This window comes from Ambystoma mexicanum, chromosome 14, assembly GCF_040938575.1.
Source record: "Ambystoma mexicanum isolate Mex_15411 chromosome 14, UKY_AmexF1_1, whole genome shotgun sequence".
NCBI lineage: Eukaryota > Metazoa > Chordata > Amphibia > Caudata > Ambystomatidae > Ambystoma > Ambystoma mexicanum.
In genome coordinates, this window is record NC_090940.1 from 233979892 (window position 1) to 233993077 (window position 13186).

A 13186-nucleotide genomic window follows, 5' to 3' on the forward strand; every position below is an offset into this window, starting at 1 on the left:
CTCAAGGCCTCACAATCCCCAGATACAAGCTTCAAACAGCCGGAGGTGTTAGTTTCCCAGTCTTGGCTGCTAAACTTTGGAACACTTTGCCACTTACCATTAGAAATCTACCTTCACTGAACCTATTCAAACACAAAGCCAAGCTATGGCTAGCCACCACACATGACCAATTGTCCTCTTGAACATTGGAACACCATGACTTTCTGTATGCCCGTTGGGACTCTGCACTGTTCTTGCACTCTACTGCTCTTGTTGATACATGTGATGGATTGTAACGTTAACTGTAACTCTGCCACTATTGTAATTACTGTTTTGAATATATTTAATTCCTGTAATTACTGTTTGAAGATATGCTCCTGGTTGCCCTCGGGCCTGGCTGCGCTATACAGATAAAACAAATACAAATACAAATACAAATAAAGAAGCCGTGAAAAGGACCCCTCCCAAAACTAAAAATGAGAACATTAAAAGTTAAATGTACACTGTCGGAATGAAAATGCAAAGAATACTTTTCTTAAGAAAGTTGATTCTGCTGAGACGAAGCTCCAGGGGGTTTATAGTCTTTGCACAAATATTTTCCATCGAAAATGTGCATTAAATGCATTTTCTTTTTTAATGGGGGGTCTCCCCAGCCCCCCATTTTTTTCCCTTTAAAACCCACAAAAAAACATTTGATGCATATTTATTCGATACAGATCCCTCGATGGAAAGTAATTCGATGGAAAGTCCATCAATGGATTCACCAGATACCACTCCAGGGAGGGAGCTGAAGCATATAAACTACCCGCAGCATCTTGTGCTAAAGGCTCGAAACTTAAAATGATCTGGTGTGAGCAGTTTGTTTGTGACCAGATAACAGAAGAAAGAATGTAGTCAGAGTGGGTAGAGGTAGGGACGTTTTCAATGGGTTTGATGCAGAAAAAACAGTTTACTCAAAATCCCACAAATGTAATCAAATGCAAATGCTGGAATCGATACACAGGGATCTAGTCTCCAATCTCAACACCTTTGCTACTAGACCACATTTGATGAACATTGGAATTGCGCTCTGGTCTTCACTACAAGCTTCCAGCCTGGACCGCTGTATGTGTCTTCTAAAGAAGATAGACCATTTCATGATAGCCGTCCCTTTACTGAAGCTCTGGCCTCCTTTCACTAGGCACCAACCATCATAGAGTGAGGATGGTGGGGCCAGGAGGGGGCAGGATAGATTATGTCTCATGTTGGATCCGCTCTCCTAAAGAATCAGATCCATTTCTAAAAGAACAAAAGCTGCCCATGTGTGCCTTTGTCCAGCGAGGCCTTTGTGTTCCCGGGAGACGTCTCCCCCGGTGAAGCCATGCTGGAATTTTTCATGTCTTTGCACTATATGTCGTGACTGCACATGTCCTTGTGCATACTTGGATGGATAGGCAGTTCATCATCGAAAAAAGGTTACTGTGCTGGAAAGGTACACTATACAGTCTCAGGGGCTGAACCTCTATGAGTGCAACTGTCCTGATTGGTTCATGCATTGGCGTAATTTTAGGGGGAATGGGGGTGTTTGTCCCCCCCAACTTTCATGGCACACCATTTTGTCCCCATTCATTTGGCTGGGGCACCTTTTCTTCAGCTGTCATGTCCCCCCCAACATTTTCAGCAAAGTTACTCCACTGGGTTCATGCTAGGTCCTTCTCTTGCAGCAGGTGACCCACATCCTCAATGCTCACCAAGGTTGCTACACAGGATCTGCCTTTACTGAAGATTGAGGGTGTAAGTCCTAACTCGTGAGTCACTGATTTTAAAAAAGAAAAATGAGATTGCCTATGTCAAACTATTACTATCTGTACTTCCCCCTTTCCAGTTACATCCCCAGCATTATAGATGTGATACACACTTACTCAAGTAGACCCTGCCTGGCACTTAGGGTCTGCCTTCTAGGAATTAAGATTCTGTAGTTTAGTCTGGTGGATGTAAGCTTTCTTACCTGCACATTCGGGACTCACATGCACCCAATGGACCATTTCTCATGTGGGCATAGTTAAGATAATCTGCATACAAAATTACGGTTGACACGCAAAACCTATTAAGATTATCATGCTAGCACATTTACATAGGGCCTTTATGTAAAAAAATAGGACTAATGTGTGTTTCACACATTCTCCATTTGCATTTATTTTTATTTATTGAATTGTTTTTTTATAACACGCCTAATACCATACCGCAGTTCGGTTTCTAATCGCGGATCCGAACTTTGGTTGCTCTGCGTGGTATTGCTTCCAAGACCAGAGTGTCGCCCCTGTGCTATCCTCTGTTCACTTTGCATGCCTCATCCTCACTCTCTTCCCTTCCCACTCCTCAGCCCGTTCCCTCTCCATGTCCTCCTTATTTCACGGGTCAGACCTGTGGGGACACAATACGCCAACCGTTGGACACGCTTGGGCACTCTGAGACCACTACGAGTGTGATTTATTCAGTTATTCAGTGCAAAAACTTTATAACATAACATGCACTCCACCACTCTGGATGCATTTCCGGGTTCAAGTCTAGCAGGTCGAGTTATCTGGCTAAGTTTATAAACCAATCCTCTAACTTATTAACACTTAACTGCGGGAGTTAGCTGAGCCTACAGTGATTTCCTATGGGAATGCATGGTGAACATAGACACCCTTAGCACTTAAGGGGCAGAAAGAGGGGAAATGGATACCACATCCTGTCTCACACTCCACCTAAAAAAAACCTTTCCAAAATAATCCAGAGCTGTAAACCAAGGCATAAACTACTTTACAACTTGGTTTTACACCTTATTTAACTATCTTGGCCATGGAAAATGGCCCCCAGTGGTCTTCAAGTGTGTTTGGTGGGAAGCTAGTGCTTCTCCCTTGACAGTGTGCTGCTTTGTTTCAAGGTAAAAGGGATTAGTGTGAGACATTTCTGATTGCTGTAGTCTTTTGCATTCCTCGGCCTCAGTGAAATCTATGCGTAGTTCCCAAGATGCTTTGGAGGTCGGTATAAGTGTTATAAGGCCAGGCACTGCTGCTGAATATGGGGCATTTGAAGATTCTCCACTGTGGTTTCCTAGCAGATTTGTGGAGTGCAGGGGTGTACAATTAGTAAGTGGGGGGAAAACAGGGGTGTTTTTCTCTTTGAGAAGAGATCAGTGCTGGAATGAGAAGAGAGGGAAAGACAAATACGCATGCACCCTATTGGTTCTCGATGTACTGTTTGCCTCTGAACCTGTTGAAAGAGCAAGTGCCCCCATTTAAATCAATGGGATCTGTCCATTCTGAATCTGGGAATCACAGAGGAGCTACTCCCAAGTGCCCTAACAGGGGATTCGGGGGTCTTGATTAGATTCAGAAATGGCTTGCATCATAACCCATAGCAACAGAGTAGGCAACTCTGATTAATCTTTTAGATCTTGAAAATGTTACCTTTCTCTGATCCCCAGGTTCTAGTTACTGGGAGAGTTAAGAGTGTTCTGTGGTGGGTTCAGGACCCCAACTCCATCCCAATGAGTATTACCCAGTCCCCTACAGAAAGGGTGTCCTTTAAAAGGGATAGCCTCTCCATTAGGAAGTGGTGGTTCATCGCCTAGGGTTTAAAATCCTCTAGATTAAAAAATTGTGCAAATATCCACATTCTCTATTTTAACAGATCAATGGTGCCCTGAAACCCTAGAATCCTTTGTTTGCTTCTGCAGAGATGTTGTTTGCAAGCAGAGACATGAGATCTTGGTCTGCCAGGTGCTCTTCATCTGGGAGCATACACAGGTCAAATGGAGGAGTGTCTTGAACCAGAGTGTCCCAAAACTGTAGTCTGGGTTGCTGTTCTGCCACTAGGACCCAAGGGTATGAGGTCAGTGACAAGACCAATACACCTAGAATAACTCTGTTACAACCTAAGTCTCCAAAAATTGTCAGGTTCCTGGAAGCCGTTTTTAGTAGAGAGGAAGATCCGGAGGTGATAATTAATGACAGTGGTGTGGAATTCAATGCTGAATAAATGCAGGTATGCTTGAAGGATAGAGGAATTGCATCTCACTATATCACCTCATGACAAATTGCTTAGTAGAACGTATGAATGGGTTCATGAAGGCTCTGATACAGCCAACTCATTACCACAGAGAGACACCCTCAAAGAGTCATTGAATACATATTGGATGACTCCTCATTCCACCACTGGGGTTGAACCTGTGGGATGTTTTTACCCATGCATCCAAGCCCTACCATAAAACTGTGCATTACTGGCATTGAAAACATCATGATGGCCAGAACTCCCCAGAGAGTGCACAGGGAAAACATGAAGAATAGGCTGCCACCCATTTTTGCCTATGTTGTGAGCACAGGAGGGCACTGCCTAAAACCACCATTGGGCTACACACAAAGTAGCATGAAACCATTGGGAATGGCAATGCTGATTTCCAAAAGCAACCCAGAACTGTGGGGAATTCATTTTCTTAATGTCAAAATGGATGCAATACTGGTGCTCACCACTATCAGAAAGCCGGCATTTTAAAACCACCAGACTTTTGTGTAAAACTGAACAAATGAACCCAAACCAGGCCAAGGAAAGACTTGCTAAGAGGTGGATACAATGTAAAACTATATTCTGAAATGACTTGAACGAAGTAATTATTTAATGTATATATAAAAAATAGCTGGGGATGTCAGCAGCTTAAGTGAATTTGGGTTTAAAGCCACTAAAATCGAAATGTTAGAAAAATGAGTGACCTACTTGTGGGTGTCAAATAGGTTGCAATTGTTTAAATGTCATAGTTTTGAACTTAGAATCAGCGTTCTAGCTGCATGTGTAAAAATTGTCAGTGTGATTTGAATGTAGAAAATTGGGAACTAAAGTGACATTTAGCTGACTTCTGCCTGACAACTACCCCCCGACAGGAGTTGAACTGGCTCAACAACTCTTCCCAGGCCTGGCTGCATTCTGCTGCCCCTGCCAAAAGGAGATGACACCTCTCTAATTGGATTAGGGGAGTGGCACCTGGGGACTACAGGAAACTAAACAAAGCACTGTCTCTGGCTAAGACAAATGTTATATTGGGGGGGTCTTAAAATGGCTTCCTCTTGGGAGAAACTGGGAGGGTGGGTGCCTGTGAGAGCCAGCTGAGCTTGGGGGAAGTGGATAAACCAGAAATTCCACCATGTGCTTTGGAAAACCACACCCTTTGGGGCCAGAGCATGATTTTAAAAAGATGGATAATTCACTGTGCAGACTTGTCAAAATTATATAAATAACATCATCATTTTTGTGATTTTTCTGTGCACATTCTAAGAGGTGTTAGGACCCTGTGGTATGTTCTTGGGGATAGTAGCGGAAAAAGGTTGTTACTCCAAATGTATGCATGTTAAAAATCTGACACTTTATCATCTGAAACCCATTGCACATTTGTGTAAAATCTGGAAAGGTTTAGAGGTCGTTATCTGGATGAAAAGGGGAGAATTCTGTCATAAGTGGACAAAACATCGTACAAAGACAGGGATCGGATGGTTTGGTGCTACAGAAAATATGTTAACTGGACCTATAATATTAGAAAAATGGTACATAGATAAATATGTGTTTGGGTCAGAAATAGATTTGTGTGCAATTTGACAAGGGGAGGTTCCTCTGACCATAAAACCTACAGCATCACTCTGGCACTCCATTTCTTTCCCCTAATCAAGGAAGAGAGGAAAGCTTGGCCAATGATAAGTGAGAGGGGCAGGCTTAGCTAGGCCCAGGCACACACCCATTTTCAAAACACATAAAAGGAACATTGAAACCCAGGTAGAGATTTCACTTTCCACTTTCTTGCGGGACGCTTTGCCGGGAGACTTCAGACTTCACATCCAGAGATCCAGACTTCAAATCCATCAATCTCCAGAGACCAGAAATTAACTCCAGAATTTGTAGCAGAGAGGCCTGAATCCACAAGCTGAATCCTCTTCAGCAGGCCTCAAAACCAACCAAACTATTCAACAGCCGGGCGAGCTGTTTGAATTCTTTGCTAAGAACTTTTGCAAGAACCTGTAGCAGTATTCAGAAGGCAGTGCTGTATCCGGAACCAGAGAGAACCACAAATCAGACCGTTGTGAGCAGAACCGGTGCTTGCCAGACCCAGAGAGCAGAGCTGACCCAGATAACCGGGACTTCAGAACCACCCGCCGGAAGTCCTGTCCAACATGACCAGACCTTGACGATTTATGTCAAAAATATAGTGTGAGTACTCACTGTGCAAAACCAATCTCTTAGTTTAAAATAATCTAATCCAAACTATTTTAGCCTATTAGAACTGCCTCCTAAAATCGTGTCATTCTGTCATTTTTAAAACTGAAAACTGTCATCTGTCATTCTGAGCTTTAAAATTTCAAATCCGAAAAACTACCTTTACTAAATCGGCCGTTTCTCCGGACCCGTTTGTGCTAGGAGCGAGACTGTCATCTTAAAGCTAAGATTCTAAGCTTTCCAACGAGCCTAGAACCGACTTCCTACTCCTTATAGTGCCTCCGTAATTGCGCTCGACGCACGCGACTAAATTTGCCGCGATTTGACATTTTGCTTAATTTCAGCCACGTGTAAAAAGATTTGTCCTTGCTTTCCTTTGCTGAAATCCGTTTGCAACCTGACAATCATTCATAGAGCATTGCTAAAGTGATCCTGAACAAATACAAATTATCTCTCACTCACCCGGAACCTCCTATAGGGAATTAAAAGCCTTTTTAGCATATTTTTCACTTAATTGCAACCACATCAAAGTATCATACCTGTGTTTAAAACTCCTACCTGTTTTCCTCTAAGCTTGCTAGGGGGGGAACTGAATTATATTTGATTGCATTCCTGAGAACTGTGCCCATCTCTTTACCTTGCATAGAGGGGGGGGTGAATTGTCAAAGAAAAGTGATTACATTGTCTTTTGTTGAAGTCATATCAAGTTTATTTTCTGTACTGCATTTTCATTCATCATTGCATTGTCCTTGAAGCCATAAAAGCATTCTCAACTACTTTATCATCTCTATATCAACTCCTAAGCCATTAAAAAGAGTGTACCACTGTAACATTATCCATTGTTGATCACTATCATCTTCACAAGTGTGCTATCAAACATTAATTTATTATAAAAGTGTGATATATATATATTGTTTAATTTTCAAATAAACCTTTTAAATTTGCAAAACAAACCTACTTCTTGGCTCAGCGGGGTCGGGGGGATTCTGAGAGAGGGGTGTTATATAAGGGTTGTCATCCAGAGTAAATTAACTGGACATAAAAATACATCAATAAGGGCTTCCATCAGCATCCCAGACTAGGCATTGACTTAGCTGTAGTGTTGAATTGAAGTCGCTTACAAAGTGGGGGCTTGTAGCCGGGGTGTCTGGACATTTCGTGGAAAGTCATTTCGTCGAAAGACATTTGGTCGACGTAATTTGGTCGAAAACAAAATGGTCGAATTTTTTATTTTATTTATATATATATATTTTAGGTTGTAGTTTAGGGAAAAAAAGTTATTTTTTAGACAAAAAAGGGGGTTGGGGGGGGACCCCCCCCAAAAAAAAAAAAAGTGAAAATTAAACAAAAAAAATTCGACCATTTGGTTTTCGACCAAATGGTTTCAACCAAATGTCCTTTCGACGAAATGTTTTCGACCAAATGTCTGGCAACCCGTAGCCGGGATATTCTGGATTAGATTTACCACTTGTGCAGCTTAATACAGTGTGTCAACTGACCGGATACACATATCCAGTTAGATCACCACGCTGTTTTACACTGTGAAAGCACCCCTCAAAGGAACGTTCTAAGGAAACGGTCTGTTTTGCAAAATAAAATACAAACTTCTGTAAGTCAGGAAGGAACTCAAATTCCAGAATGACGACACTGGGAGACATCAAAATAGCCAGAGAGCACTTTTTACATAAGCTATTTGTGAGAGGTGAATGGACTGAGCAGGGCCAGGATGCGTGGTTGCAGGCAATCACACAAGAGGTCACTGCAACTGGGTTAGATATCTGGAGAGATCAGGGTCCCTTACATGTGGCCCTGAGTGAACTATATATGGCTCCTAAAGCTAAAGATGAACACGACAAGATGGCTAGGATAGCGGCATATTTGTATCTATATATGGGAGCCATGCAGGACAAATGTGCTGAAGGCCAAGATCTGGCAAATAGGCAACAGATTGCATTAGAGAATGCCCAATCTGACCTGGTCTCTTCTGAGCAGAGGATGCACAGAAGCCAGGAGTCAGAAAATGAGAGCAGACAGTATCTCATTAAAATCAAAGAGGACATGTGTATCCTGCAACAGGAAAAGTTTGACCAGGATACCAGATTTCTGGCCTTGCAGAAGGAGTACCAAGAAGGTTTGGACTCCCTACTGCAGAGCCAGAAAAAGCTGGAGCAACAATTAGATTTCAATAGGGCATGTGCTGAGCAGGTAGTCACCCTGCAAAGCCACCTAGATAGGGAAAAGGCAGAGAGCAATAAACTGATCCTGAAAGACCTGGATACCCAGGCAGAGTTTGATCAGGAGCGCCAGAAAGCTGGTACCCTTCAAAGGCAAAGGAACAACCTGGTGGCACAGATGCAGACTCTTAGTCAGGAAAGGGACACCTTAGGCTAGGAAGTCTGCCATTTAAAAAGAAAAACTGAAGAAAATCACTTGGCCCTCCAGGGGCTGGGACACCTCCAAAAAGAGCATCAGAACCTGTTAGAGCACACCAGGAGGGTGGAAGAGGCTCTGGCAAGAAAGGAGCAGGCCAGTAGGGATGGGACTCAGGAGGTAACCCTCCTGCAGCAAAGACTGGCCCAGTACTCCAGGACCAATCAGGAGGCACAGAGAGAGAATGAGGCTCTCTGCCAGCACAATGATAGGCTCCAGCAACAGGTAGCCATGCAGGAGAGACTGATAGAGTCTAGTAAGGCCTTAACTGAGGAACTGAAAGCGCAGGCTCTTGCATTGCAACAGGGAGCAGGGGCTGATAGAGATGAGGTTCGCTGGGAAAGGGAAACGCCTGAGCATGACCTCAGCAGCCCTAGTACCAGAGGCCTTCATCTCTCCCAGTCCCTGGACTCTGCCACCCCCATGTCCCATGGCGCACATGAGCACAGGGCCATAGGGATGGAAGATTACTATCCAGCCAAAAGGATGGGGCTCATATGCCAGTACCACCCAGGAATGGATGGGCGGGCACCTGGGTATGGGCACCTAAGTACAGTGCAATTTAGTGGGGAACCCCAGGAAATTAGGCCCCCTAAGGGCATCCTAAAAACCTCTGCCCAGTTAGGTCACTGGGGGGGGGGTACCCATCAAATCCTGGTAGCAAGGAGGGATCTGAAGACTCCTCTGAGCGTCACATGACACAGGAGACCAGGTCCCCACATTCTGCCAGCTATTCCCAGGCTCGCAGAATCCGGGAATACCTGGAAGATCAGACGGGCACCTCTGGGAGCAGTGCTTCTGAATCAGAGGATGAATGGACCTGGGTTACCCAAACCAAAAAGGCCAATAAGGTGAAAAGGGCCTTGCTTAAGGACCCCTTAAAACAGATTAAGGCAATCAGGAGTGTCATCACGCCTTATCATAAGAATGCCAAGTATTCTGTTTGGGAACACTTGGAGCTCTATGAGCAAATGATGGAGACTTTCCATTTGAAGGACAGCAGTAGCTGCATCCAGTACGTCAAATGGACATTCTCCCCTGAATACTCCAGTTTCTTTGCGGGGCTGGAGGACCAAAACCATTCAAGATGGTCCACATATAGGGCAGCCATCTTGAAACATTTTTATGTACATAGGATTCCCCAAGAGGCTCGCAAGGCAGCCTACAATTTGCAATGTGGGGAGGATCAGGCCCCACAAGAATTTGTGCAAGAATTGAAGCGTGCCTTTGCGCAGACCACCAGAAGGGTGTGCACGGACAGCAGAGAATTCATCAACACATTTTTCCATGCTCTTCCCAAGTACATAATGACCCAGCTCGTGAGAGATTTTCACGAGAAAAGATCTTTAGACTGGGTCATTGAGCAAGCCACCCGGATCTATGACGTGCAGAAGCCCATAGAAAATAGAAGTAATGCGCAGAAAAACCCCAAAACCAACAGCACCCCTGCTGCTGCCAATGTTAGTTTAAACGGCACCTGCCACATGGTTGAACAAAAATCTGACCAAGTTGAATTTCACTTGTGATGGTGATGGGGGGTCCTCTCTATTTCTGAAAATCAACCTTCCTTCCAGTTTAAGGTGGTATTCCACACTGGAAGGAAACACTCTGAAATTCTTTACCAATCCACAATCAGACACTCCCACTCCTATAGTCCAGAAAGATGTGAATTCAGCTCAGAGCCTGGCTGATATTCAGCAAATTGGAGAGCAGTTGTTCATCCCGGTTCAGTTAAATGATGGGAAGGACTCTGTTCTCGCCCGAGTGTGTGTGAACAAAGGTAAGAGCTTCATCAGCGAAGCCATGTTCCGCCAACTCCCAAAAGATCCAGCCAGTCCGACATTCAAACTGATAGACAAATGGGAAATGGACCTGGAAGCACCTAATTCCAAACATCTCCTGCCAAGCAGGTGTATGCTCAAAATCTCCATTGGCAACAAGAGCATAGTCCATAATTGTTGCGCCATGCAAGACGTCACTGCCGCCTTTTACTTAGGCAGTGACATTCTCAATCGCTTTGCCATTAGTTTGGACCTAATAAACTTCAAAGCTTGGTCCCGATTAGCGGATAATCCCATGGGCTTTGATGATCCAGAAAAAGCATTTAGGTCAGCTCAATTGCTACCTTATGCAGTTGAAATTCAGCTTAAAGAGGAAGTCACCATCCCAGAAAGGACCCGACAATTCTCCCTGGAAGTGAAAGTTAAAGGAGGACAAAAATTGAAAAACCCTGTTGCCTATATTCATCTAAATGCTTCTCTCCAACAGCAAGGGTTAGGGATAAACCCAACACCATTATTCAACATAGAACATGACACCATTCCAATAGTGGTGGATAACAGCGACTTACAGAGTATTACTCTAGCCGCAGGCACCATTATTGGAATGGCGGTTGATGACCGACATTTCTCCATTGATTTAGGAAATGAACTGTTAGGACAAATGCCCAAGGACTGTTTTGACAGTGACAGTGATGACAATACAACACCAGACATGATTTTCACCCGGCATGGGGGGAACTTCCTGGTGTACACTTCTTGCCCTTATGGTAAGGAAGACGTGACTTGTGACTTTAGAAGGGATGAGGTGATTTTCCAGGTCCATGAGGGCTGCCTTTCCCACCTGAAGCCTCCAGTCCAAATCAGCACTCTGACCAGGGACTTCTCCACCCAGCTGGAGGAGGCCGCTGAGATAGCCAAACCAGAAGTCTTTCCAGGCTTCCGGCAGATGGTGGAAGAGAGAGTCAACCTAGCTGATGCCTGTGTGACTCTGGAACAGAAGCAAAAGCTGAAACAAGTTTTCTTGGATTTCCAAGATCTCTTTGCGGTAAACTCATATAACTGTGGTCGCACCGACATCCACACAACAACAATTCCCACGGACCCTGGAATGACTCCAGTGTTTGTGAAGCAATATCGCTTGCCTCTCGCATCCATGGAGTCCCTTACTGAAATAATTAAGAACCTTGAGTCCCGGGGAATAATCCGTCCAGTACATAGCACCTTCAATCATCCGGTGCTGGGAATATTGAAGCCAAACGGCCAGTGGAGACTCTGCGCCGACCTTAGGGAGCTCAACAAACGGGTCCATACTTCCCGATTGCCTCTGCCCTACATTGACCAAGGGCTGGCCCAGATCCAGGGGTCACAGGTATTCACAGCAATAGACCTAACCAATGGATACTGGACCGTGCCTGTCAGTAGGGAGGACCAATACAAACTGGCTTTTTCCTTTGGGGGCCAGCAGTACACATGGACCCGGACTCCCTTCGGATACCTCAACTCCGGCAATGAATTCAACATTTTCCTACATAAGGCCATGCCCGAGCTGGGTGCGAGGGGTAACCTGGCTTATGTAGATGATGTCCTCATCAAAAGTTCATCTGTGGAAGAACACAAGCGGAGATCCGTTATGTTCTGACACAGCTGAGGGCCGCCGGAGCAAAACTTTCCTTTCAGAAAGCACAGTGGTGTAGAACCCGTGTTAATTTCTTGGGGCATAAGATTACTCCTCAGGGTCTCTGTCCCCAAGAAAAGAAAGTGGAAGCACTCCAGAAACGGAAGGATCCCACAACTCTGCGGGAACTAAGGAGCCGCCTTGGACTGACTAATTACAGCAGAAAGTTTATTGAGGGCTACGCAGAGATCACTAGACCCCTGATTCATCTCTTGAAGGGGGGGGTCAAGTGGGAATGGGGTCCAGAACAATCCGAGGCAGTAAGACAACTCAAGAGAAACCTCTCACAAGTGCCTTGCCTAGCTTACCCTGTCAGAAACAAGGAGTTCTTCCTGGAGACAGGGTTCTCTAATACGTGCTTGACGGCAGTATTATACCAAAAGCATGACAAGGTCAATAAAGTAATCTCCTATGCGAGCAAAACTTTATCCTCTGTGGAGGAAAAATTCAACGATTGTGAGAAGGCACTCCTGGCAACGGTGTGGGCATTGAAGAATTACCGCCCGTTTATCCAGGGGGAACACATCATAGTGGAGACTCCACACCAGCCTCTGCAATATCTCCAAAGTGACAGAATCCTGGCCAGAAATGTGAGTAATTCCCGAATTACTTCCTGGATTCTGTCAATGCAAGGCTTTCCTGTGGAGGTCAGATATGGCCAAAACAAGAAGAGTCCCCTCGCGCAAGGTCTGGCTGACTTGCATGATTGTGGCAGAGAACACTGTCTCGAGGACGAAAGTCTAAAAATCAAGGACAACATGGAGGCATACCTTAATTCCCCACACAAAGTCTTTGAAGAAGACACGTGTGAGGGAATGCCCACTGTCTATGTGGATGGATGCTCTTACCATGTTGACAACAAATGGGAGAAAGAACTGGTGGCCGGCGTAGGGAATGCATGAGTGAAGGAGTTTCCAGAACCCTCCGCTGGATACAAAATTGGTCCCCGAAGTAGTCAGGTGGCAGAGTTGATGGCTGTGCATCAGGCCATCCTCACTGCTGTCTAACATCAACTCCACAAACTGGTCATAATCACAGATTCGGATTATGTACGGAACGGGTTCGTGGAGCACCTGGTCAATTGGAAAACCAGAGGCAT